Here is an 18,495-nt window from a genome sequence, read left to right as displayed (position 1 = left end):
GGGATATCAAGGAGAATTAAATAAGAAACTGTGCACAGTGTCTGACACACAGGCCACCAGTAAATGTAGCCATCTCCTCCGGGAAGCTTTTTTATAAAAAAAATTTATTTATTTTATTTACTTCTCTCCCCCCCATTTGTCTGCTCTCTTGTGTCCATTTGCTGTGTGTTCTTCTGTGTCCGCTTGGATTTTTGTCAGCAGCACCAGGAATCTGTATCTCTTTTTGTTGCGTCATCTTGCTGCATTGGCTCTCCATGTATGCGGCGCCACTCCTGGGCAGGCATACTCCTTGTGCATGGACCTCCCCTACATGGGGGACACTCCTGTGTGGCATGGCACTCCTTGCGTATATCAGCACTGTGTGTGGGCCAGCTCACCACACGGGTCAGGAGGCCCTGGGTTTGAACCCTGGACCTCCCGTGTGGTAGGCGGATGCCCTATCGGTTGAGCCAATTCCGCTTCCCCACATATTTCTTGAGTTATGGGATGTATCAGATAGCCATTGCCACAATAGTGCTGAAACATATTATCCCAAAACCAGTGACTTAAAACAACAATGATTTCTTCTCATGCATCTGAGGATTGGCTGGGGCTTGGCTGATCTAGTCTGGGCTTCAGGCCAAGGCAGCTTGGGCGGCGCTGCTTCTCACTGCCAATCTGTGAGAAGCTCAGCTCCATTTGTCTCTCACCCTCCTTGGACTGTGGGCTTGCTGAGGCATGTTTCTCTCAGCAATGGCAGAGGCACAGGAAGGTGAGCAGGCTATATGAGGCTTCTTGGGACCTGGCACATTGTCATTTTTGCCCATGTGCCACTGGCCAAAACAAATCACACGGACAACCTCTAAGTCAAGGGGAGGGAAAGTACCCACCACTCATGACCAGGTCCCTGCTAGGGTGTGGATATAGCAATAGGTGCAGAGTTGGGGCCCACAAGTCAGTCTACTAAGTGGGAATGGACACAGTCTCTTTTGGGTGAGCTCCTCTTTGCCTGGCTGACCCCTGGGGACAGGACTCTTCCTTAGTGGTCATGTGACCCAATGGAGAGCCATCACTGGGGGAGGGGGTTAAGCAGCCCGAGAGAAATGTATTTTCAAATGGTGAGATCCTGGCATTTCTGTCAAAGAGGAGGGGACGGAGGAAAGAACACACCGGGCAGTGTGGCCCCTGCAGTAGGTGCCTACTTAGTGTGCAGTGAAGGAACTTAGCCTGTCTTCTGTCCAGGAGTGAGTAAAGTAGATTTTCCCTGGCTGAGGCATGGAAGAGCCAGGGAACGGAGCCTGGGGGGAGCTGAACAGCCCTTTAAGGATTTGCTGTTTTTTTCCAGAGTGCAGAAGCACGGTCAAAAAGAGCAGGTAATAAAAGCTGTTTACATTTGGTTGAGCTTTTTTCCCCTTGGTAAGGGGACAAATAGTATTGCACATGGGGACACGGGTTATTGCAATAGGGAAAGCGCTGACGGTAAGATCAGCAAGCATCTCTTCCATTTGGAAAAGTATTTCTTTAGTTTTTTTGTTTCCTGTCAAGCAAGTTAGTTTCCTTTTTTTTTTTAAAGATTTATTTTTTATTTATTTCTCTCCCCTTCCCTGCCCACCCCCCCCCCCCCCCCGCAGTTGTCTGCTCTCTGTGTCCATTCTCTGTGTGTTCTTGTGTGTCCGCTTGGATTCTTGTCAGCAGCACCTGGAATCTGTGTTTCTTTTTCTTGGGTCATCTTGCAGCTCTCTGTGTGTGCTGCACCATTCCTGGGCAGGCTGCACTTTTTTTGCACTGGGTGGCTCTCCTTACAGGACATGCTCCTTGCGTGTGGGGCTCCCCTACGCGGGGGACATCCTGTGTGGCGCGGCACTCCTTGTGTGCATCAGCACTGTGCATGGGCCAGCTGCACACGGGTCAAGGAGGCCCGGGGTTTGAACCTTGGACCTCCCATGTGGTAGGCGGACACCCTATCCACTGGGCCAAGTCCGCTTCCCACAAGTTAGTTTCTTTTCAGTGTTTCTTTTCATTTTGTTTTAAATGTTTAAAAATAAATAATATGACTGGGGTGATACATGTATTGAGGTATCCTATAGCTCTAGTACAGTGTGTGAAGTGCACTAATCTTGGGTGGACATGTTGATTACATTTTACACGTGCACACATGTATATACCCATGTAGCCAACACTAGGAGAAGCTAGTTCTAGCCATGGACTATTTCTAGCCCCCTCTCCTTGCCCCCTGAAGGCTCCCTCATGCTCCTTCTCAGAAATAACCACTTTCTTTTTCAGGATATACCAGGGATTGAACCCAGGACCTCATGCATGAGAAGCAGGTGCTCAACCACTTGAGCTACGTATGTTCCCCATTGAGAGTTGGGTTGTCTTTTCTCGCTTGTGTGGCAGTTTGAGATTATCTATGAATTCCAAAAAAGAGAGATTATATTTGTAAACCGGTCTGTTCCTCTGTGTGTAATCCCTTTTGATTGTATTAGATTCAGCTGATATATCTTTAATCAAATTATGTTAAGATTAGGGCTTTGATTTGACCATGTCAGTAGAATGTAACTCAGTTTAAGTCCCCGCCCCTTTGGTGGGCACTCACTCAAGAAGACACACAGTAGAAGGCACAGGAAGAAAGGGAGCTCCACAGACATGGTAGAGGAGAGAACCTTGATTCTGCAGCCCTGTGGAGAGAGATGAGCCATTTGTCTGATAGTTTGCAGCTGAAGAGAACAGAGCAGCTGAGTTGAGGAAGCCTGGAAAGAAGCAAACCCTATGCCAGCCTGTGGCTGAGAGTGAAGAACAATTGGCAATCATCTTGCTTCAACACGTGGCAACTGACTTCGGTGAGAAAAGCAACCTGAGTTGGACTCTTTAGGGCCTTGTAACTGTAAGCTTTTATTCCAAATAAACACCCTTTATAAAAACCAACAGATTTCTGGTATTTTGTATCAGTACCCCTTTGGCTGACTAACAGAGCTTGTTTTGTTTTGTTTTGTTTTGTTTTGTTTTTTGTTTTTAGGAGGTACCAGGGATCAAACCCTGGACTTTGTACATGGGAAGCAGGTGCCCAACCACTTGAGTTACATCTGCTCCCCAAATAACCACTATTTTTCCTTCTATTGCTAATGAATGTTCTATTGTCTGTTCTTGAACTTCATATAAATTGAGTCCCATAGTATGTGCTCTTTTGTGCCTGTACTTTTTCTTTTTAACCTTATGTTTGTAAGATTTATTTTTATTATTGTATATTGCAGTAGTTCTTTTTCATTGCTCTATAGTAGTCCACTGTATAAATATACCAATTATTTATCCACTTACTCTTGGTGGACATTTGGGTTGTTTCCAAGTTGGAGCTACATTGAGTAATACTTCTATAAATATTCTTGTATGTATCATTTTTCTTGGGCATTTACCTAGGAGTGGAACTGATGGATTATAGGGTAGGTATATGCTTAGCTTTAGTAGATAGAGAAGGCCAAATTGCTTTCCAAAGTGGTTGTATATAAGTGGATTTTCTCTTTCTCTCCCCTCCCCTCTTTCCCTCCCCCCCTTGTTCCCTTCCTCTCTTCCTCCCCACTTCCCCTTTTCCCTTCCTCTCCTCCTCCCTTCTTCCCTTCCTTCTTTCCAATTGGACCTTCAAGGTTAATAGGAGAATTTAGCCCATTCACATTTATTGTGTCGATTGACATATTTGTTTTTATTCTTTCCATCTTATTTTATGTTTACTGTTTTTATTGGACACAGTTCACCTAGTTTAAGCATAGAGAGATTTCTACAAGGAATTTGGTATTTACAAAGTTTTTGGAATAGGTGGAGGAACAGGATTTAGGCTGAGTTTTCAGGAGTGACTCTCAGGGCAATGGTGCAGAATTGGCCTGAGAGGAAGCTGTACTTTCTTGCACAATCAGGAAGCTGAAGACTCAACCCACCACTGCCCCAGATGCTGGCCCAGGGCCACACCATCTCTGCTGGGACACGGGACCAGGACACTGGGTCCATGACTGGGGTCTCCAGGACGCCTCGCCTGGCCATGGTCCACGCCAGCAGTGAGATGCTCCATGCCTCCCTCTTACCCGGCCCCTGGGACCTCTGCTGCTGCTGCTGTAGACCTGTGCTTCCACCAACGCCAGCCAGGTATGCCGGCAGAAGCAGGGCCTGGCCTTTCTTTTGCTTTCAGGTCTCGCCCAGGTGAGGCTGCTGGGCAGAAAGCTAGTTCGCCTGCAGAACTGAGCTGTGACCTGCATCTGGGAGATGTATTTTGCAGAGCAGTGAGGAACTCAGCAAGGGCTTGACATGGTACTGTTTTTCCAACTATTTTACTTTGTTGTTTTCCTTCTTTCTTTTTTCCCTCCCTTCCTTTTTACTGGATAGAACAACTTCATTTTTATTTCTAGCCTCCCTGATTTGGAAGTCCCACTGCTTTCCTGAAATCCATAAGAGGTTAACTTGCTGTCCTAAATAAATTTATTTAAATCTGTACTCCCCTATTGCCATATCCAAGTTAAATATTAAAAATATCCCACCCCTTAATTTCAGTCACACTTGTTCACTCTGCCTGTTCCTCCCCAAAACAGAGAACTCTGGAATACTTTCACTTCCTCTCTTTTGCGCTCTTGCTCTCTGGTCTCCCTGCCTCAACTCCTGGGTTTTGTTGATGTCGTTTAGAATGTGTAGGTCCAGTCGCAGGCTATTTATCACTGAGTTGTGCAGTCTATTTCCTCTGTCTCAATAATCCCTGCTCAACGATTGCATTATTATTCTCAGGCGCATTTGCCATCTATTTAAATGTAACTCTAAACAAGTTTTATCACTCTCTTATTTCTTGTCCTCTGTCTTCTACTTTCTCAAGATTTTTGTTCTGATTTGATTTCCCACTTACGAGGTGCTTTCAGGTCTGTTTTCCTCTGTCATTTGGATGGGATTCTCTCTGACTTCTCCCCATGTGCAGACTTTTCTTTCCCGGTCGGCCACTTTCTCCCATGAGCCTGTAAATTGGTTTCCTCCCCTTTGGCTTCTAGGAATACCGATGAGAAGTCTGCAGGGCCTCTCTGGAAGCTCCTAAGATTTTGTCTCTATCCGAGGTATTTAGACTTGAGGACAGGCTGCGTCTCGGCATATAATTTTTTTTTTTTAAGATTTATTTTTTATGTATTTCTCTCCCCTTCTCTCCCTGCCCCGCCCCGGTTGTCTGCTCTCTGCTCTCTGTGTCCATTTGCTGTGTGTTCTTCCTTGTCCACTTGTATTCTTGTCAGCGGCACTGGAAATCTGTGTCTCTTTTTGTTGCGTCATCTTGCCGCATCAGCTCTCTGTGTGTGCGGCGCCACTCCTGAGCAGGCTGCACTTTTTTTGCGCTGGGCGGCTCTCCTTATATGGGGGACACCCCTGTGTGGCAGGGCACTCCTTGCACGCATCAGCACTGTTCATGGGCCAGCTCACCACATGGGTCAGGAGGCCCTGGGTTTGAACCCTGGACCTCCCGTGTGGTAGGCAGATGCTCTATCTGTTGAGCCAAATCCACTTCCCTAGGCTTGTATTTTCAATTCCTCACTCCTCCCTGGAGCCCTTCCAGATCTGAAGATTCGTGTCTCTCTTCCATTATTTCTTAAATTACTACATCTCCTTCAACTCCCTTGTTTTCCTTTTACCCCCAATTTAGGATCCTAGATCTGATTTCCCAGCCACTTGTCTATTCATCTGTGATTTCGATTCTTGGTGTTTCTGCTTGCGATCCCGCGCTCCCACTCGCTCTTCCGGAAGGCGCCTGTGTTCTCAGCGGAGCCTGCTTTCTCTCACTTCCCCTGCTGAACTTTTATTTCTGGAAGTCCTGCGTGCGCCCCTGCGTGTGTGCCGGGTGCTCAGGAGCCTGTTCTCCGTGTCCTGTTTGCATCCGCCTGGTGGTCCCCATTCGTTGGGGGAGACTTCTCTTCCACGCTTTGCCGACCCCAGGAGGTGGTGCCCTCGGCATCTACACGGCCACCCGCAGGGCTCTCCCGGCTCGCTGCAAACCTGCAGGGGCTAAGAGAAGGTTCTGAGGGCGATCACGCTGGCCCAACTGGGCCCCTTCACCGAGGCACCCGCAGGCCTGATGGAGGGAGCGGGAAGCCCATGGCAAAGGCTGCACGGACCCTGAGAAGGGCTGACCCTAACAAGCTTCAGGGGGAACATGGAGGTTCCTGCCGAAGACCCAGGGGCGAATGCAGAGGGCGAGTGCCCATCACGGAGTCCCAGGAAGAGCCCAACGCACACCCGGCACCCAGGAGTGCGGAGCTTGGCCTTCACCACGATGGGTCCTTTTTCTTCCTGGTACACAGCTAAGTGCCAGGTCCCAGTGTTAAATACATCAAAGAAGCATTTCACTCAGATCTTTGCAGCCATCGCTCTGTTTTCTTTTGAGAAGTCTGATGCCATTCTAATTCCTTGGCCTTTGGATGGGAGCTTTGCTTTTTTTCTTAAGGAGGTATTGGGGATCGAACCCAGGACCTCATACATGGGAGGCAGGCACTCAACCCCTGAGCTATGTCCACTCCCTTGTCCCCCTGTTCTTATCGTTATCCATTTCATTGGGTTCCTTGGTGGCCCATTTAATCTGTAGACTCATGTGATTTGGTCCTAGGAAATTTTCTGGATTTATTTCTTGGTTGATTTCCTCCTTATCCTTTTCTCTATAATCTCTTTCTAGAACTCTATTGTTTGAATCTTGTTCAACCCAGACCAGTCCCCTATTTTTATCTTTTCTTCACTATTTTCCATTTCTTTGACTTTTTATTCTGCTTTTGGGGAGATTTCCTCAACTTTTCCTTCTTACTCTTCTACTGAGTGTTTCGTTTGTGCTGTGATAGTTTTAATAACTAGAAGCTCCTCCTTGTTCTCTTCTTGCTCCTTTTCCTGTATCATCTCGTATTGATGCAAATCTCTTGATTTAAAAAATTTCTGTTAGGATAGTAATTATAGTTTTAAAAATGCTTTCTTCTGATCATTCTTTGTCTTGGTTTTCTCCAAGTTCCCTTTTTTGTCTGCTGGTTTTGCAGGTTTCCTTAACTATTGGCTGCCCCTTGGCTGTCCACCCATGTACCAGAGAGTCCCTAAGACGGAAACTGGGGCACAGGGGGAGCTGCTGGTGACCCCTCTTCCTGTTTTACTGGGAGACCCAGATGTCAGTTCCTCCAGCACAGGCGCCCCTGTCTCCTGCCTAAGGGCACCAGCTCACCTGCGGCTCACGAGTCAAGGGGGACGGGGCCCGGGGTCTCGCTGTCTCACGCCGTCCCCTGCCACCAACTTTCCACCTGCCTTTTTTGGCCCCTGGGCCCCTGAGCCTCCTGGAGTACGTGGGGTGAAGGGGCTCCTGCCCCCCTTGCTGCTCCCTGGCGTTGCCCTTCGCAGGCACCTGCGTTCCAGCTTTCTCTGCTCTGCTGTCACCTGCCACACCTACCCCAGCTTTCCTTTCATCCCCAAATTTCAACATTTTTTTTCTGCTGTTGTATGTTTTCTCCTCTTCTTTGTCCTTGTAGGGTTATAATTTTTACAACTTTTTGGGAGGGAATGGAAATCACTGCATGTGCTTGGACCTTGATTTGGCCACTTACTATCCGTGTGATCTTGGGCAAGTTACTAAACCTCTCTGTTCCTCAGATGCCCCGTCTATAAAATAACAGGCTGCACATTATGTGGTCGTGAGTATGTGTGTGTGTGTGGAGCCGTACCTGGCACTTGGGAAGTGCTGCATACATGTTACCTGTGCTTATGGGTGAGGCCAGGTGTTGGCGAGCTTGCTGGCAAACAGCATGTAGCCAGAATGGCCGCCAAGCATACACAATGGCTATCACAAAAGGCACCTCCCTTCTTCCTAGCCAGCTTCCCGCCAGAGAAGCCCGCACACGCCAACTTCAAAACTACCTCATCCCATCAAGTAGCTGCTTCATATTATCCCGATCCCCTTAGCCCATCTGTAATTGACACGACACCTCAAGCCCCTATAGACATGTCTATAATTGACATGTCACCCCTGCCTATATAAGCTGAACCACTTCCCCAATAAACCAGACCTGCGCCACGAGCCTGCGTCTCCGGGGTGGTTACTGTGTGTTTAACCTGGCTGTGTGGTACCGGGGCCCCGCCGTCACTCACAACCCGTTCCAGAAGTTCGCCTCACCGAGGGGAAAGCCGTCTAACAGGTACTACCAGATAACTTTTAATTGCAATACTTTGTTTTACTTTAATTGCAATACAATGTTTTAGGCCAGTTTTAGATTTACAGAATTTAGATTTTACAAGAGTTTCTGTATACCCCACACCCAGTTCCCCTATTACTAATATTATGGCATGTTTCTCACAGTTAATAAACCAATATTGATACATGATCATCAGCTATGGTCCATATCCATATTGATACAGATTTCCCCAGTTTCCTTAGTTTTTCCATAACATCCCCTTTTCTGTCCCACATTCCTTGGAGTCATCGTGTCTACTGAGGCTCCTCTTGACTGACATTTCCTCAGACTGCCCTTGTGGCTGACCTTGACCGTTCTGAGCAGGGCTGGTTGGTCAGTCATGTGTTTTGTAGATGGTCTCTCAGTTGGAATTTGCCTGATGCTTTTGTCATGATTAGACTGGATTAATGCGTCTTTGGGGTAGAGCCGTCCTCGTCATGTCATATCACAGATCTGTGCTAGCCCTGTCTTGACGTTCACCTTGATCCCCTGGCGAAGGGAGCATTTGTCAGGTTTCTCCCCCCGCTTTTCCATTGCCATGCTGTCCTCTTTGGAAGAAAGTCCTGTGAGCAGCCCACACTTAAGTGGGGGGGGGGGGAGTTATGCTCTGCCTCTTTAAGGGTGGAGTATCTACATAAATTATTTGGAATCATTTGATTTTTTTTAACACTTAAATATTTAACCAGTAGTTTCTTGATATTACTGCGGTGATTTGGAACTGTATGTACCCCAGAAAATCATGTTCTTACAGCTCGTCCATTCCTGTGGGTGTGCGCCATTGTAACTGGGGCCTTAGGGTGAGGTTAGGCGTGGCCCCGGGGTGGGTCTTATTCCTCTTCCTGGAGTCCTTTATAAGAGAATCCAGGCAAAGAGAGAGAAAGCCACAGACGCAAGAGGCCGACAGCAATGAAACCCGGGATAGAAGGGAGAGACCAGCAGAAGCTGCGCTGCCATGGGCCTTGCCTTGTGGCAGGGGAGCCAAGGATCACGGTCCCAGCCTGCGGGAGGAAAGCAGCACCTTGATGATGCCTTGATTTGGACTTTTTTCTCAGCCTCAAAACTGTGATCTAGGGAAGCTGGTGTAGCTCAGGGGTTGAGCGTCAGCTTCCCACGTATGAGGTCCCAGGTTCAATCCCTGGCCCCGGTACCTCAAACCAGACCAAACCAAAAAACTCTGTAAGCTAATAAATTCCCATTGTTAAAAGCCAAACTATTATACGGTATCTGCTTTCAGCAGCCTAGCAAACTGCAACAATTATCAAACATACACGCAGTACTCAAATTTTCAACGATCACAGGTATGTCTTAAATGTTTAATAAAAACATTTTGCAGTTTGATTCAGAATCCAAAGAAGGCGCACACACTGTAGTCGGCTGTATGATTTAAGCCTCTTTTAATCTAGAGGCCCCCTGCATTTTTTTTTTTTTTGCTATTTGCATATTGAAATTGCTAGTTTGTCCTGGAGAATTTCCTGTAGCCTGGATTTTACAGGTTGTATCCCTTTGGTGTCATTTAACATGTTCCTTTGTCTCTTGGATATCCTGTAATTTGGTAGTTGGGTGTAGGGCAGGGGTTGGCCACACTGTTCTGAAAAGAGTGAACGTTTCAGGCTGTGGGGGCCGTGTGGTCTCTGTTGCAATTCCTGGACTCTGTTGTTGCAACACAAAGGGCAGCAGCAACAGCCGGTAAGAAATGCTCCAGTAAAACTTTACGTTAGACCTAGTTTGTGGACGTCCGATCTAGAAGCTTGACTCAGTGCAGGCCTGATTTCTTTTGGCAAGACTACTCCGGCGGTGATGTTGCCGCCTTCTGTTTGGGGGCATCTGATGTCCTATTGTTCCCAATCGCTTTTGAACTTGAAGAATACAAAAATAAGTCAAAAATGGAAGTGAAGTTACCCAGGATCCCACCACAGTTTTGGGGAAGTATGTAAATTCAGAAGTGAAAGCTCCCTCTTCTGCTTGCCGCCTCCACGACCGGCGGGTCCAGTTCCTCCCAGACCGTCCACGGGCTTCCTGGAGCACACAGCTCCTGCGGCCTGTGGGGCGCCGCCCCCTTGCGCCCCACCAGGTGCGCCTGGGAGGCAAAAGCTGGCGGATCTGACCTTCCGTCTCCACTTCCAGAGCAGGGGGAGGGGACCCTCCCCCTTTCGTGAATCCTGCCTCACCTGTCTTCTGGGAATAAAAGAAACACTAGACCGTATGGATTTTTAGGTGACTCTTTCTTGGAATGTGCAGGAAATTGTCTGCAAAGGTCAGCAGAGGGACAAGCCTCCCTGGAAGCTCCCCGGTCCCTTTACCTTCCCACGTCCTCTCCTTTTTGTTCTCGGCCACCTGCACCTCGGCCCCGCCCCTCCACATCCTTCTACGCGGTCCCCAGGCGGAGGGCCCCTGCAGTCCCTTTCAGGGACTTGCAGACGCGGCTGCCCTGGGCGCCCGCCAGATGGCGCTCTCCTCCACTCAGTTCCTTTCGCCCTGGCTTGCGTGGTGGGAGAGGCGAGGGAGGGGTCCAGCTCAGGCTTCTGGTTCAGCTGATTTCAAGGGTGGGAGTGGGAGGTAAGCCCTGGTGGTCGTGAGCTGGAATCAGATGCGGCTCACACCCCGGGGTAATAATGTGTTAACCTCAGGTTCTTTCTGGCTCCTTTTTGGCCGAGGCTTCAAGCAAACGGGCACCAATAAGTCCCTCTTGCAAAGAAAGGGACTTGCAAAATTTGGCCACAGAGAACAGGCTTTGGAACTCCTAGACGACCGCCCCTTCCAGCCTATTAGAGAGGTCGGACCAGCCCCAGGAGGTTGGAATTGGGCGGATTTTCTTTAGAGAGACCGGATGGGGCTGTAAGTGTCCCCAGACGCCCCTTATCTCAAGTCAGTAGGGAGAGGCGTCAACGGAGCTGCTCAGAGAACTTGATGACTGCCCCTGCAGCGTGGGGGACACGTTGATGGGTGATGGGCACGCGCCTGAGACAAGGAGGCGGCGACTGACTCGTGAACCAGCCTGAGATCGCCGAAGGAGGGGCTGTTAGTTTGGGAAATCCTCCCCCCATTCCCCTTCCTGGGCTGGTGCCTCCCACCCCCTTCTCTGGAGAGTTGTGGGAGCCAGAGCACAGCGAAGATTTGGGGACAGCCCATGGTCAAAGACTAATTGATACAAGGGGACCAAAAGCTGCCCCTGCGCCTCAAGATGGGGATACGTCCGTGGTACGATTCAGGCTCCAGAGCCCCTGGGGCTCAGGAGGGCTCAGCCCGCTCCCTTCCCAGCCCTGCTTGCTTCCCCCTGTGGGGTCTGTCCTGAGGAGCTCTCCCTCAGTCTGTCCTTGCTCCTGAAACTCCGTCTCAGACTCTGCTTCTAGGCGACCCAGCCCAAGGCAGTGCCAGGAGAGCCTCAGGAGGCAGGTTCCCTGGAGGGGTTCTGCTCTCGGACCCCTGGCTGGCCAGCTGGCAAGGAGGACAGCCCCAGGGGTGGGTGCTGGAGCAGTGGTGGTCACTGGCAGGAGGTAGTGGAATAGCCAAGCTGCCGCCAAAGCCACTGATGCCTGGGGGGAGACCCACAGGCTCAGGACAACTCAGCACCACCGTAAACCAAGAGCCGGAAGGCTTCCTTCCGGCAGATGGCAGAGCACAGGCAGGGACTCAACTGTACAAGTGGCAGGACTTCAGAGAAGGTAGAATTCTCGGCCGAGGGAAGCTTCCTCTCCAAAGTCAGGGTCTTAAGGGAGAGACAGTGGGAACCTGAGAGCTGCGGTAGAGCTATATGGGGGACAGGCTCCTGAGAAACTCAAAGGCCCAGATTCTCCGGCACCCTCTGGTCTGTAGAAGGGGCTCGCTTCCCCCTGTTGGGAGACAGAGGTACACCCTCCACCCTTGGCCTTCAAGACTGTGCAGAGGGCAGTCCATGTGTCTCAAGTGGCTGAGTGCCGCCTCCCTCGTGGGAGGTCCCGCATCTGTTTTATGGTGCCTCTTGGAAAAACAGAAACAAATAAGCAGAAGAAATGAGAAAACCAACTCAGGGAAGCCGATGTTGTTCAGTGGTTGAGTGCCGGCTTCCCATATACGAGGTTCCGGGTTCAACCCCCTGCCCCTGGTACCTAAAAAAAAAAAAATCCTATGCAGAAACCTCCAAGAAGGAAAAGTGCCTTGGTTGACTATGGTTATATCCTTCAGGAGGCTTCCATTTCCCCTCTTGGCCACCAGATCCCAAACTGGAGTCAAATATCAGCATAACCTGACCAGTGAAATGCTTTACTAATAGGTGAGAGATTGGTCCCCCAAGGAGCTGTGGGACCAGCAGGGGCTGGTGAGCCTGGGAGAATATCCCTAGGAGTGGATTTAGAAGGTTCTGGCTCAGGGGAGGCTGAATAGAAGTTCATCCATATGGAAACGCTCTCTCAGATTTAACACCCCAAAATCGTCCTCGGCAGATGGGGCTAATATCTCGCTGGGTGGGTTCCTGCAAGCTTGGCAAAAGTGAGAGTCCATGCTAAATGAAGTGGAGATTCGGAACAGCTTGTGGGGCAGACCATGGAGGAAGATACCCAAAGGCCCAGAGATGTGGGCCTAGTAGAAAGAATCTTCTGTTTTAGATTAGAAAACTCACCAGCTGACTAAGTTCCTTGGGAAGGCCCTTTTTACCAAGATGGGAAGGAATGGACTGGCAAGGGGACATCAGCATCGTTGAGAGGCTCACGCTAGCTGGTCTGCTCAGGCTGGGCCTGACAGTGAGAGGAGCTGAGCAGAACAGGGCGTCTGAGCAGCCCCGGGAACAACTGGCCCCTGGAGGAGCAGAGGCTCCAGCAGCCCTTATTGTCATGAGCAAGGTGGGTACGAGCCCTGGAACGGACAGCCGGGTTGGAGTGGCAGCCAAGGGGCCTGACCTACAGGGACCCAAGGAGACATTTGGGCAGGGGCAAGATATTTAGGCAGCCAACCTGAGGCTCGTTTAATCAAAAGTGATCAAGAATGGATTAGCAGAGAAGGACTGTGGGGAGGTGGTGGAATAAGGAGCTTCAGCAATCAGCTCCTCTACCCAAACAGCTACTGAACTGGAAGGAACTGCCTGAAGCAAAGATCTGGAAACTCTGGAGTCTAGTGGAACAATGTGTAGTATCCAGTGAAGACCTAGAAGAAGAGGCTGGAGAACTGTGGTAGATACCAGTGAATCTCCCCCTCTATGTAGCCACTGTCATCTGCTATCCCCCAGTTGTGTGGCGGTGACAGTGGGGACGTCAGCCCAGGCTTGCAGCTAACTGGTGCTGGGGTGGGCTACAAGGACCTACTCTTCCAAAATCTGGGAGTATGTGGTCGGATTGCTGATCACTTCTTTTTTTTTTAAGATTTATTTATTTATTTATTTATTGCTGTCCCTCCCCTCCCTCCCCTCCCTCCCCCGGTTGTCTGTTCTCTGTGTCTATTTGCTGTGTCTTCTTTGTCCGCTTCTGTTGTTGTCAGCGGCACAGGAATCTGTGTTTCTTTTTGCTGCGTCGTCTTGTGTCATTTCTCCATGTGGGCGGCGTCATTCCTGGGCAGGCTGCACTTTCTTTCACGCTGGGCGCCTCTCCTTATGGGGCGCACTCCTTGCATGTCCCCTACATGAGGGACACCCCTGCGTGGCAGGGCACTTGTTGAGCGCATCAGCACTGTGCATGGGCCAGCTCCACACGGGTCAAGGAGGCCCGGGGTTTGAACCGCAGACCTCCTGTGTGGTAGGCGGACGCCCTAACCACTGGGCCAAGTCTGCCGCCTGATCACTTCTTTTGATCAGCTACTTCAGATCATCAGGGAGCCAGTGCTGAGGGTGACCGTTGTTCCAACTTCCCTCAGGCAAAAGTATCAGAGGAGTGTTAAAGAGATGGTTCCTTTTTTTCTCTTTCCATTCCCCATTTGGGAGACAAAATAGTTAGGAAAAGTCACAGATTGGTGTTTACAGCCCTCAACAACACCACCATCAACACAACACCAACAACAATAATCTAGCAATCCCAGAGGAGCAGGAGAACTAGATTTCAAGAACATAATACTCAGAATACCCTGTTCTCAACAAAAAAAATTACAAAACACATGAAGGAACAAGAAAGTATGGTCCATCCACCAGAAAAAAAGAATTTGCCAGAAACTATCCCCGAGGAAGCTCATACATTGGGACTATTGGTTAATGACTTTAAATCAACTGTCTTAAATATGTTCAGCGAGCTAAAGGAATCCATACAGAAAGAACTAAAGGAAATTGTGAAAATGTTGTATGAACAAAATAAAGAGATTGATAACTATAAAAAGGAGCCACATAGAAAATTTGGAGTTGCAAAATACAGTGATTGAAATTAAAGACTCATTAGATAGATTCAACAGCAGATTTGAACAGGCAGAAGAAAGGATCAGTGCACTTGAGGACAAGGCAATTGAATTTATCCTGTGTGAGGAGAAGAAGAAAAATAATGAAGGAAAGTGAGCAGAGATTGAAGGACCTGTGGAACACCAAGTGTCCCAACATATGCATCACTGGAGTCCAGAAGGACAAGAGAGAGAGAAAAAGGGGCAGAAAAAGTATTTGAAGACATAATGGCAGAAAACTTCACAAATCTGATAAAAGGCATCAATATACAAATCCAGGAAACTCAATAAACTCCAAGTAGGATAGACTCTAATAGACTTACACCAAAACATATTAGAGTGAAATTGTCAAAAGACAAAGACAAAAGAGGATTTTGAAAGCAAGGACTCCCCAGTAAGATTAACAGTGGATTTCTCATCAGAAACCATCAAGATCAGGAGACAGCAGGATGTCCTTAAAGAAAAAAACCAACTGTCAACCAAGAATTCTATATCCAGCAGAATTTTATTTCAAAAATGGAGAAATTAAGACATTTACATATAAACAAAAACTGAAAGAATCCATTACCAGAAGACCTGCCTTAGCTAATAAAAGGACACTAGACAGTAACTTGAAGCCAAAAGCAGAAATAAAGAAGCTTGGTGAAGGCAACTACATAGATAAATATAAAATCTTGTGTTATTGTACTTTTGATTTGTAACTACGCCCCTCTCCCCTTATGACTTAGGCAAATGTGTAAAATAACATTTAAAATCTATGTGAACAGGCATTCAATGTCTAAAGATGTAATCTGAGACAATAACATTATATAAAGTGAGTGATGATTGGGCTCATGTGTCAACTTGGCCATGTAATGGTGCCCAGTTGTTTGGTCAAGCAAGCACTGGGCTAATGGTACTGTGAGGACCTTCATGGACTTAAATCATCAGGGAGTTGATTGCATGTATAGCTGATTGCATCTACTATCAACTGAGGAGATTGCCTTCAACAGTAAAAGATATCTCATCCAATCAGTTGAAGACCTTAAAAGGAGAAATAATTGTAGCAGTCAGAGAACTCTTATCTCTTCTTCAGACAGTCTCCTTCTCCTGGTGAGTTCATGAGGCCCTCCACTGCAGCCCCTGGCTTGCAGCCTGCCCTGTGGAATTTGACTTGTGCATCGCCATGGTCACATGAGACAATTTTATAAAATTCTGTAATATTTACAGACATCTCCTGTTGTTTCTGTTTACCTAGAGAACCCTGACTAATAAAGTTTGGTACTAGGAGTGGTTCTTGAGAAAAAGAATCTTAAAAATGGGATTTCTGAATTGGTTCTGTTTTTTGTTTTTTTTTTTCCAATTGGTTCTCTACTCTGATTAGATTCAAAGGCACTAATGACTCTGTTTCCAATTATCAAGAGGCCATGGCATACGTTGGCAATAGAGAGATGCAAAATATCACCACTGGGTATGGCTACTTCCCTGCTTATAAGTGTTTTTTTTTTTTTTTTTTTTTTATAAGTGTTTTTAACACCTTAACAGAGTTGGAAGGTACAGTGATTTGGGCTGGTTGTTCCTAAATGTGCTGAACACAGTTATAAAAGAAAGGGATGAGCTGAAGGTTTCAAATTTGCTACGTAAGTGCCGCCTGAATGATGGGAAAGTTTCTATGTGTGCCCTGAAAGAAAATCTTGCAGTTGTGCCTTGAGATCTCTGGAAACCAGACCCAGAATTTCATTGTGCAAGCAGTGGAGTTACAGTGGAGGCTAAAGTTTCAACCTTGCAGGGTATTTGTTCATAAGTGAAGGCGTTGATTGGAAAGGAATGGGATCCTGAAGATCGGAATGGAGACACATGGTTTATAATGATGGCAGTGGGGACACTGAAACCCTAGCTTCTACCGAGTCTTTGCCAGATAAACCTGTAAATGATCTGCCCAACCTCCAGCCTGCCCTGAGGAAACAGCCACCCAACCTCCGGTCTGCCCCAAGGAGCCTGCCATCCAATCTCCACCTGAGGAGATTCATCCTGTCTCACCAGGTAAAATGGCGATGGAATGCCCTGAGGTAATTGGCTTGCAAGGCACTTCTAATGCTTCTCCTTACCCACCCCACCACCCCTCTTTTCTTTCAGACTTATAACTAAAGTCACAACAAACCCCCAAAGGTGAGGAACAAAGTGTGACCCATGAGGAAGTATGCCATTCTCCGAAAAACTCAAGTGAGTTTTCCAATAAATATAGAGAGAAATCAGGGGAATATGTGAGGGAATGGATATTAAAGATGTGGGGTAGCAAAATAGTAAATCAAAAGCAATACTGGAAAAAGGTAGTAATGGAGTAATTGAAGAACAAAAACATGTAAGACTTACAGGAAGCAAATAGCTAAATGGCAGAAATAAATCTTTTCTTCAAAAGTGAAAAGATGACCTATAGAATGGGAGAAAATATTTGGAAACCATGTATCTTACAAGGGTTTAATATCCAGAATATAGAGAATGTCTACAACAACAACAAAAAAATGAACAACTCAAAATGAGCTAAAGATTTGAATAGACATTTCGCCAAAGAAGATAGTCAAATGGCCAAGAAGTACATGAAAAGATGCTCAGCACCATTAGCCACTAGAGAATAGAAATTAAAACTCAAAGAGACACTAATTCACACCAACTAGGATGGTTTTTATTTTTAAAAAACGTTGAAAATAACAAATGTTGACGAGAATGCAGATACATAGGAACTCTTGTGCATTGTTGGTGGGAATGTAGAATGGTGCAACCACTGTGGAAAACAGTTTCTGTTTCCTCAGAAAATTAAACATAGATTTAACATATGCCTGGCAATTCCATTCCTGGGGTTATACACAAAAGAACTGAAAGCAGGGACTTGGCCTGATATTTGTACACCAGTGTTCATTGCAGGATTGTTCACAGTTGCCAAAAGGAGAAACCAACTCAAGTGCCCATCAACCGATGGATGGCGGGACACAGTGCAATGGAATATTAGTCAGCTATAAAAAGGATGAGGTCCTGATGATTAATGGGTAAACAAAATATGGTCTACCCATGCAATGGGATATTATTCAACCATAAAAAGAAGCGAATTGCTGGTACATGCAGCAAATGGATGAAATTTGAAGACATCATGTTGAGTAAAATAAACCAGACACAAATGGACAAACATTATATGATTTCTCTTATATGAAATACTTGGCATAAGCAGATTCTTGGAGACAGAAAGTAGAATAATGACTACCAGGGGTCGGGGAAGGGAGGAATGAAGAATTATTGCTAAATGTGTGAGTTTTGGTTTGAGATGATGAGTTTTCTACTTTAAAAAAAATTTTTTTTATAAAAATGGATTAGCAGATGGCTGATGTCCGATGCCCTAATGAAAAACCATGATCTTTTGCTTAGTTTCCAGGCCAGATACAGTTCTCAGACTCAGAACCCATCAGATGGGCTGGTCCCATGAGGACAGTCTCTGCAACAACCCGGCAAGAATATAGAGAACTGATTCCCCCAAGGCCCTCCCAAAGTGACTTGCTCGAGTAACCATGCACTGGGGAAAAGCGTGTGTGTCAGTCCAGGTCCTCGGGGAGGCAGATAACAAGGAGTTAGACGAGCAAGAGCATCCACTGCGTAACCACCGCGAGGGTCGAGGGGAGTGGGAGCCGGAGTAGGCAGCAGACCCAGAAGCACACACAGCCAATGGACAGAGAGCAGACCATGGAGGCAAGGAGAGACTTTATTCAGGAGGATGACTGAAAGGGGGAAAAGGGGCTATTGCCATGAGGGGCGGGGCTAGGGGAGACCCCGCCCGCCGTCAGTTCTGCCCGCCCACAAGAGCTGGGCAAGAGGCGCTTCCTTGACGGAGGGAAGAATTGGTGGGAGGGAAGCGGGATGACAGGGCGGTGTGATCCGACTGTAGAGCTGAGACCATTTTATGCCGCAGCAGCCTGTTTTCTGGAAGGGGCCTGGAAGAAGGAAAGAAACTTAACCAAAGTTT

General features: G+C 47.5%; 1 long non-coding RNA gene across 1 annotated transcript; it reads left to right on the top strand.

The window, feature by feature from the left end:
- The first annotated feature begins 16,069 nt into the window (after positions 1-16,069).
- On the top strand, positions 16,070-18,255 carry LOC101428746 (uncharacterized). Its single transcript, XR_009187515.2, has 3 exons — positions 16,070-16,529; positions 16,623-16,709; positions 17,904-18,255. It is a non-coding gene; the product is annotated as an uncharacterized lncRNA (long non-coding RNA).
- Positions 18,256-18,495: the final 240 nt, after the last annotated feature.

The sequence above is a fragment of the Dasypus novemcinctus genome, chromosome 10 (assembly GCF_030445035.2).
Source record: "Dasypus novemcinctus isolate mDasNov1 chromosome 10, mDasNov1.1.hap2, whole genome shotgun sequence".
Classification (NCBI taxonomy): domain Eukaryota; kingdom Metazoa; phylum Chordata; class Mammalia; order Cingulata; family Dasypodidae; genus Dasypus; species Dasypus novemcinctus.
Note: the sequence above shows the minus strand (reverse complement) of the source record. Positions and strands in the feature narration are given on the sequence as shown.